Source organism: Schistocerca piceifrons, chromosome 1 (assembly GCF_021461385.2).
Source record: "Schistocerca piceifrons isolate TAMUIC-IGC-003096 chromosome 1, iqSchPice1.1, whole genome shotgun sequence".
Taxonomy (NCBI): Eukaryota; Metazoa; Arthropoda; class Insecta; order Orthoptera; family Acrididae; genus Schistocerca; species Schistocerca piceifrons.
Genome location: NC_060138.1, coordinates 1,089,849,768 through 1,089,859,540, shown reverse-complemented (window position 1 = coordinate 1,089,859,540; position 9,773 = coordinate 1,089,849,768).

The window sequence follows — 9,773 nt, the reverse complement described above, 5'->3', positions numbered from 1 at the left end:
GAATTTAGCAGGATTACTCAACATGAATTCTGAAGTTGGGTGACTGACCGCACAGGTGCTAAACATCGTCAAGAGTATACGATGTCCTAATCGCATTAGGAATATGAAGATCGTCTTCGACAGCTCGCAACTTTCACATTGCTATCTCCACCCTACTCCAGACAGCCCTCGGTGGAGTTGCACTAAGTTGCCGATGTAATGGAAGGCCTTCAAACCGACAACAGACCACATATTGAAAAATACAAGTGAATTCTCCTGCAGCGTAAGCTTATTGTAACTAATCTAAAAATTATTGGAGAGGAACATTGTCCTATTCAAAAAAAGTAAAATGTTACACACTGTTGACGTCCAACGGACATTATATATGTCCTGTCTTGTGTCCTTCCTACTCATCTACAACATCAAGTGTACGATCAAAATGATTATATGTAATGGATGATAATGTAATACATTTATACCAGATGGTGGGTTCACAACAGTATTGATGCGAAAATAAAACAGAAGTTCGCAAAAGTGCAGTTGTGCATTTTCGTACGTTATCACCTCGAGACGTACAGTCGTGCTCAAAAGTATCCGAACGACCTGAATTGCATTTCGCCTGATTCGCATGCAAACGGCATAACGCAGCTGTCTAGCAGGCCCTCTAATCGCTCCTTGGCCGGCCGGAGTGGCCGTGCGGTTCTAGGCGCTACAGTCTGGAGCCGAGCGACCACTACGGTCACAGGTTCGAATCCTGCCTCGGGCATGGATGTGTGTGATGTCCTTAGGTTCGTTAGGTTTAATTAGTTCTAAGTTCTAGGCGACTGATGACCTCAGAAGTTAAGTCGCATAGTGCTCAGAGCCATTCTAATCGCTCCTTGGTACAGTCGTTTGACTATTGAAAATGGTTCCAACAAGTCACCACTAGAAAGCACTGCTCTGTGTCGCAATAACTCAAGATGTAAAGTAATACCACGATACTACAAATATCAGGGAACACCTTATCACAGATAAGACTGTCCTTAAGGCTTGTAAGCTCACATTTATTACAATAAATGACATACCTGAAATGTTACCACTCTCTTTATTACGTCAGATTGGTAATGCACGTAGTAAGTTCGTCGTATTCATGATTTCCTCTTCAAAGTAACATACCGTACTTATTATTTAACACAAAATGACATTAAAAATTTAAGTTATTCACGAGCAGCTAGTTGAGAATATGTATGAACTTCAAATGACACGACGAACCGTCTTGTTCCGTATATTTATTCAAACCCAGTTCATGCAGACTAAGCAAAGATTTCGTGACTGACGGAAACTGTCATTCCCGATTAGGCATACAGAGAGTGATATACCTCGCTTTTAGACAGTATCAGTTAGCAATTTTTCAACTTTAAATTGCATAACGCAAACATTTTTAACAGACGCGAATTCATACCCAGCATCTATTGTCCCTGTTAACGAACTACGAGAGATGTTAAATATTGCTTCTTCACAAGTAACTTACTTGAAATGCCGTGAGGTAAAGCTTCGTGTTGGGCACGGATTCGAACCCAGAACCTAATCGGATTGCTATCGAAGCACAGTCAAATGTGACATATCGGATTTTCGCGGCAGTAGCTAGATGTTTTAACTGAAATGACGAGACGAAACATAAATTTTTTCCTTCCCAGGCACCAACCCGGCACCTATCGCTGTTATATTCTAGAGAAAACGAACGTTTTTAAATGTGGGTTTGTTGCACCAGCAGTGACATGTGAGCATGTTTGAACTAGAAATAATATGACGAAGAGCTCAGCGCTCACTGGGAATAGAGCCCCACACATATCGTTGTTGACTACACACAGAGACGTCAGCTACCGAATTTTTCTCCACCAGCTGCTCAGAATAACACCTTGAACTTACAGTCATCTCGCAAATAGTTCTGTGTCTCACTGGGAGTTAAAAAGTCAGATATCGTTAGTGTTGACAACGAATGAAAATACATTAAAAATCGAAATAATTATCCACCAGCAGATAAGTGTTCTCATGCTAGAGCCTGATAATACATAATTAAATCTTTAGTGCCGGGCCAGGATTCGATCCCATTGTGGAGATGTTGAGGAATCTGCAGTTTTGAACAAACAACAAATTGTAGCCGAGCTGTATTGTCACGAAGGGATCAGAGTCCGCGTTAGGGGCGGTCTGAGTTGCATTCCCAGTTCAGAACCAATTTTATCGACATACAGAAGCTCAGATAAAAGATGGAATTAGTGTCCTGTGACCATACATAGCGTTTGTTTCGCCACTTGAAATAAATAACTAGTATAAGAAAGGTTACTGGTGATAGAGTTTCTACATGTCGCCACTCCAGACTTTATTGTGGTTCAACCTAAGGTCTACTTGGCAGAGTAGGAATATCATCTTCAATGTGAATTTCAGGCCACACTGCCATTATATCTTCTTCACTTGCTGTAGTCAGAAGAGCATGGATCTTTCTCTCCCTATCTAACATCATTGACAGAAGTGGGAATCGAACCCAGACCATAGGTATAAGAACCTACCACCAAACCATTTTTTCTGTGACTCCTTTTTCTACTGTAACGCTGTTGCGCCACACTGGATGAGAATTCTGACACACAGGCTCCCTGTAATAAATTGCAGCATGTTCAGTAAATTCATTTACTTGGTTGACCAAATCACCATGAATTAACTGCCTCGGCTACTAAGTGCATACATTGGACTCTATTTTGTAATCACCGAAATAAAATCACGTAACTGCCACCTACACAGAACTGCCAACAGTGTGGGATGCAGAAGTTTAAATAGGAAGTGTTCCTTTCTACTTGAGCTATTCTATTGCGCTATCTGTTTGTAGAAAACGTCGTTCAGTCCAAAAGAAAAGCTGTAACTGTTTATCTCTCAGAAGTCAAGACCTGGCCATATGCATAATCTCACAGTGCTGTGGAATCCAAAAGTTCTGGAGGAATAGTTGTCGAGCTCTGGAGCTGTTGCAGCTACGTGTCAGCTAGTACCGTAGATAAGATGTCGCGAGTCCGAATACATTCAGTGCTACATTTTTTAAAACGCAATTCTGCTGCCTGCTGAAGTTATCAATCTAATGGAACTTTGAACATAATTCCCTTCACTTCTCAACCCAAAGTAGTCACATGTGGAAAAAGGGCTAACTACTGTGACATTTTGTTCTATTCAGGTTAATAGACACCAGGCAGCAGATGCATCTCGAAGACGTGTAGGGAGAGCGCATCGTGCCATAATATGTCAGAAAAGTATTTTCTACATTAGCTGTCTTGCGGTAGTGAGATTTTATTCTTCTTCAAACATTGTTTGACAGCTTTAAGTGTATTATAAAAAATGAAATAAAACTAACCAGGATAACCTTGCGACGAAAGTCTGTTTTAATAAACCGAGTATCTGTACACAAGCGTGCCTCCATCGACACGAATTAGTAAAATACTACTCACTTAGATTTTGATTGGGTCTGTGTTTAATTGGTATGCTGTGTCATACTCAAGAGGTATGCAAATGTGGCATTTCATAAATATAGTTACATATGCCTAGAAACCCAAAATTTGCTTGCCAGCAGCGGAAAGAGCGTTACCCGTTGCGCAGCGTTCAAAGTTTTTCAACATTGCACTATGAGCCGAAAGTATTTTCTTGCGATTTCCTTATTGATGTTTGATCCGACTGCTTGTAGCTCTTTCACAGAAGGGATAAAAACGTTGCAATCAGTGAGACTGGAACTGCGAACCATAATAGACGCTTTTTCACAGGTCAGCACGTTACCACAGAGCTGGCGAAGAGGTATGGGTCTGAGCTTCCTCTTACGAGGGAAATAGTGCCTAGAACTCGTAAACCGCTATTTAAAGGTCGAGATTAGTTGCGATTTCCACCTGCAACGACTTTCCTGGGCTGAAAACCGTAAATTTACAATCTTTTGTTACTCTTCAAGCGTTAATAACTCAGATTATTCAATGGAAATGACAGGTAAAATCAAGTGAACTTTGAGGCTTAATTCCGTGCACACCAGGAAGTAACTCGTCGATCACAGAGTTGCCAAACATACGTTGCCTTGTTGCCAAATCTCAGTTACAGTACCAGCAGGAAGAAGACAAACCGATGTGATCCTACAGTGGGCTGGGAAGTGACTATAGCTGGTGTCTCCAAGTCGCGGCTGCTACGGCCTGGAATACGTAATGTGTCTGATTCGCATTTCTGTAACTAGGTTTAGGGACTGGAGCGTAGTTACTAATAGTACTCAGAACTGACTGCAAACTAAGCATCATAAATCAGTAATTCTCATTGTTGTTTTTATATTACTTTCGTAAATGTACTCAAATCTAAGAAACTCATTCACAGGCGATTTCGTGCCTAGCCGATAGTCGAGCACAACAAACAAATAAATAAAAAGAATGTGTATGTGTGTGTGTGTGTGTGTGTGTGTGTGTGTGTGTGTGTGTGTGTGAGTGAGTGACAGAGAGAGAGAGAGAGAGAGAGAGAGAGAGAGAGAGAGAGAGAGAGAGAAATAAAAAAGAATGAGAGAGAGTGTAAAAAATTGTTGTAAAGAAATTAAATCATGGTATTTAAAGAAATCTTTCATTAAAATAACACATTCCACATCATTACGAAATGTCGTATTCATGATGTATGGAACAAGAATTAACCTACTGTAATCTAATCTAATCTAATCATATTGGTGACTAGCCATGAAGAGTCATGAATTACCGAAATTTTTGCCAATACCGGTAACCAAATCTAAACTTGAAAATAAAAAACGACAATTTTTGTAAGAAACCGTGAAACCTATCAAGACCCTTTCGTCCCTGTTATCTAACCACGAAAGATGTCTGATATACCTCCATTCTGAAGTAACAAAGTGTGCATGCATTTAATGATGAAGTGCATGATGTGAATTTCTGTGACGGAGATACGAACCCAACACGTAATCAGATTGTTAACTAAGAAAAATCAAATGTTACGTATCGGTTTTTCTTACTAGCCGCTAGGTGTCTGAATCTAAAATAAGGATACAAACTTTTGTGCCTAAGCGACAATCGAACCGCATACCTACCGTGCATCCACGAATATAGCTTAAGTATCAGTTGCTTACTCACGAACAGTGAGATGTGTGCGTGTTTGACCAGAAATAACGACACCTGTTGCGATTGTTGGCAACACATGAACAGACATTAAAACTGCGCGTTAATTTTCACTAGCAGGTGTGTGTGCATGTGCACTTGATAGAGCTTGAAATGAAATTATGAATATGTTTGTACTGGATCAGGGTTCAGACCCACATACTTACCTTTGGAGGAGACCTAGAGAAGATTGCAGTCTTAGGAAAAGGAACGAAATGATTGAACTATACTGTTCCGAGAGATTCAGACCCTCGAAAGAGGAGATACAGATTCGAATCACAGTCCAGCACCAAATTTTCGAACGTCTCTAGTTCAATCAAGTACAAGTAAAATAAGAGCCCTGTCCCTTTAAATGGCTATCGGTCCATCAAACAAAATAAAATTTTCTATTGTAAGTAAGCTTACTGGCGACTGTATTTCTGTTTACCATGACTTCCGCTATGTCATTTCCCAACGTAAACCGGCTCTGACCAGTTGGTAATGAAGGAACGTGATGTTTAATGCGGATTCTGGATTGTAACGTCTTTCTCTTGAGGTTACCAGAGGTAAAATAAATCTGTTTTTGCCTCTTAAAAGTAAATGCCTGAACCCATGCATTGCACCTGTGATAGTTCGTTCCACCCGACCATTGTGGCCACATTTCCCAGCCCCAGGAGTGTGCTGTATCGGATGATGTGCTTAGCTTACAAAATTAGTCACGGTGGAAAAAATGCCAGTCTATTAAATGGTCAAGTAGAAGCAAGCTTCAGACGCAGAGATTATGCTATTCTCATGTCAGCAGGATGTTAAGACTCTTCTAGGCATCATAGGCTGGATGTGAAGCCATTTTGATTTTTCACAAATCCAGCAATTTTCTTAGTTCGAGAAAATCCACTGTGAAGTGTGAAGTTGCCGGATAATTCGATTATTACTGTTATTATTAGTGTCATTTCATTCATACCGCTGCTGGAACACAAGTGCTTGAAGATCATTTAATGCCTTTTGGTCACTATAGAAGTAGTTTCCCAAGAACAGGTTCTTTCCCTGTCTACGGAATCCTTTTCATGTTAATATCAAACATCAGCAATTACTCGTAGGTTACATTAAAACTAAAGTAATTGACGAAGACGGTACTTGATAACAAAAACGCGCTGCCTTTCTTCATTTACTTGCGCCTAGAAATGGCTATCGAGTACTGACAAACCAAAAGGCAAGAGATCTTACTGCCTTCCGATATACATCGCTGTCAGTTCTTCCACATGATTTGGTCGACATGACCTGTTTCAAGTTGTGTATGACATACAATGTTTTAGAAAATCTATTGTTTCCCTTTGAAATAAACAGAAGTATTTTCATTCTAACCTGTCCAAGTACAAAATTTTCGCAATATTAGTTCAAATTTAATATTAGCTTCTATAATGTAGGAAAGTATTTCACAGTTACAAAACTCGCATATGAAACATTGACCTTACACTTAGTCCCTGACCATAAATTCTAGCTCAGACTGACACCAGTTTAAATAACCTAATGTAGCGAAGACTGTTTGACAGTGCTCTTTCTCACCGGAAAATACGCAGTTCACTCATTTGGATCCATAAGTACACTGTAACAGTAATTTCTGTGTGAAATTTGTCAGTAAGCTTTTGCCTTCCAACCGGCGAAATACAGCAGAGTACGGCCGGTAAACAATTCAGAAACCACGATTTAGTGCCGATAAGACGATTTCTTTAAACAATGTCGAAGCTGAGGGAATTTAGTTTCTGCTTAAATCGTCTTAAGCAGCAACGTTCACAGATATATCAAATAGGAAAAAGCTCATTATCCAGGTACGAAGGTTGTAAAACAAACTTCCCACAGTTTGTGTCAGGTTGATCTTTTCGTCTGATAACACTGCTTAAGTATTTTGTCTAAGAGGTATCACAAGTAGTGTTCCTGTAGCTGTGGGAATCATTGGTTGAAAAGGAGTTTAACACCAATTGGTACAGTGCTGCTAAATATTCAAAATTATTATCATCCTAAGTCTGAGTTCATCCACAAACTAAGGCGTATTTATAATATTGAAGCTGGACTGTGTATCCTTGTCTACCTTGAGCGGGCATTGGATGGCGTTTGCACACACGTATACAATACTATGAATACTTCGAACGCTATGGTTAACGTTGCTCTCATAAACTACTTTTTTTTAAGTTCTTCTGGGTCTTCAGCGTGCAATATGTGTTGTAGATAACAGTCTCAGACCAAAAAATTGACCGCCGAGTCGTTCACGTAAGGTGGACAATACAGTCGTGCTCCTCTCAGAATTCTATGTCTGGCAATAAGCTCGATCTAGCAACATGTAGACTGCGGCACTTCCCAGAGGAAGTCTTGACTCCAGTCTTAGTACATTACTCTTGACTACGACCGTAGTCTTGAGGTAAAACGCGAGACCAGCTAATTCGATATTGTAGATTCGCTTGAATTACACTCATAGCTTCAGCACCGAGAGGAAAGGGGCGATAAAAATTGTGTCGATATGTGCTTTCGGTCGCCAGACGTCATATTAGATGGTCTCACGTTTTACCTCAAGACTACGGTCGTGTTCCATCACCGGTATGAATATAATGATAGTAATAATCGAATTATCCGGCAACTTCACACTTCACAGTGGATTTTCTTGAAATAAGAAAATAGCTGAATTTGTGAAAAATCAAAATGGCTTCACATCCAGCCTATGATGCCTAGAAGAGTCTTTACATCCTGCTAACATGAGAATAGCATAATCTCTGCATCTGAAGCTTGCTTCTACTTAACCACTTAATAGACTCGCATGTTTTCCACCGTGACTAATTTTGTAAGCCAAGGACATCAGCCGTTACAGCACACTCCAGGGGCTGGGAAATGTGGCCACAATGGTCGGGTGGAACGAAATTTACTTTTAAGAGGCACAAACAGATTTATTTTACCTCTGGTAACCTCAAGAGAAAGACGTTATAATCCAGAATCTGTATTAAACATCACGTTCCTTCATTACCAACTGGGCAGAGCCGGTTTACGTTGGGAAATGACATAGCGGAAGTAAGCTTACTTACATTAGAAAATTTTATTTTGTTTGATGAACCGATAGCCATTTAAAGGGACAGGGCTCTTATTTTACTTGTACTTGATTGAACTAGAGACGTTCGAAAATTTGGTGCTGGACTGTGATTCGAATCTGTATCTCCTCTTTCGAGGGTCTGAATCTCTCGGAACAGTATAGTTCAATCATTTCGTTCCTTTTCCTAAGACTGCAATCTTCTCTAGGTCTCCTCCAAAGGTAAGTATGTGGGTCTGAACCCTGATCCAGTACAAACATATTCATAATTTCATTTCAAGCTCTATCAAGTGCACATGCACACACACCTGCTAGTGAAAATTAACGCGCAGTTTTAATGTCTGTTCATGTGTTGCCAACAATCGCAACAGGTGTCGTTATTTCTGGTCAAACACGCACACATCTCACTGTTCGTGAGTAAGCAACTGATACTTAAGCTATATTCGTGGATGCACGGTAGGTATGCGGTTCGATTGTCGCTTAGGCACAAAAGTTTGTATCCTTATTTTAGATTCAGACACCTAGCGGCTAGTAAGAAAAACCGATACGTAACATTTGATTTTTCTTAGTTAACAATCTGATTACGTGTTGGGTTCGTATCTCCGTCACAGAAATTCACATCATGCACTTCATCATTAAATGCATGCACACTTTGTTACTTCAGAATGGAGGTATATCAGACATCTTTCGTGGTTAGATAACAGGGACGAAAGGGTCTTGATAGGTTTCACGGTTTCTTACAAAAATTGTCGTTTTTTATTTTCAAGTTTAGATTTGGTTACCGGTATTGGCAAAAATTTCGGTAATTCATGACTCTTCATGGCTAGTCACCAATATGATTAGATTAGATTAGATTACAGTAGGTTAATTCTTGTTCCATACATCATGAATACGACATTTCGTAATGATGTGGAATGTGTTATTTTAATGAAAGATTTCTTTAAATACCATGATTTAATTTCTTTACAACAATTTTTTACACTCTCTCTCATTCTTTTTTATTTCTCTCTCTCTCTCTCTCTCTCTCTCTCTCTCTCTCTCTCTCTCTCTGTCACTCACTCACACACACACACACACACACACACACACACACACACACATACACATTCTTTTTATTTATTTGTTTGTTGTGCTCGACTATCGGCTAGGCACGAAATCGCCTGTGAATGAGTTTCTTAGATTTGAGTACATTTACGAAAGTAATATAAAAACAACAATGAGAATTACTGATTTATGATGCTTAGTTTGCAGTCAGTTCTGAGTACTATTAGTAACTACGCTCCAGTCCCTAAACCTAGTTACAGAAATGCGAATCAGACACATTACGTATTCCAGGCCGTAGCAGCCGCGACTTGGAGACACCAGCTATAGTCACTTCCCAGCCCGCTGTAGGATCACATCGGTTTGTCTTCTTCCTGCTGGTACTGTAACTGAGATTTGGCAACAAGGCAACGTATGTTTGGCAACTCTGTGATCGACGAGTTACTTCCTGGTGTGCACGGAATTAAGCCTCAAAGTTCACTTGATTTTACCTGTCATTTCCATTGAATAATCTGAGTTATTAACGCTTGAAGAGTAACAAAAGATTGTAAATTTACGGTTTT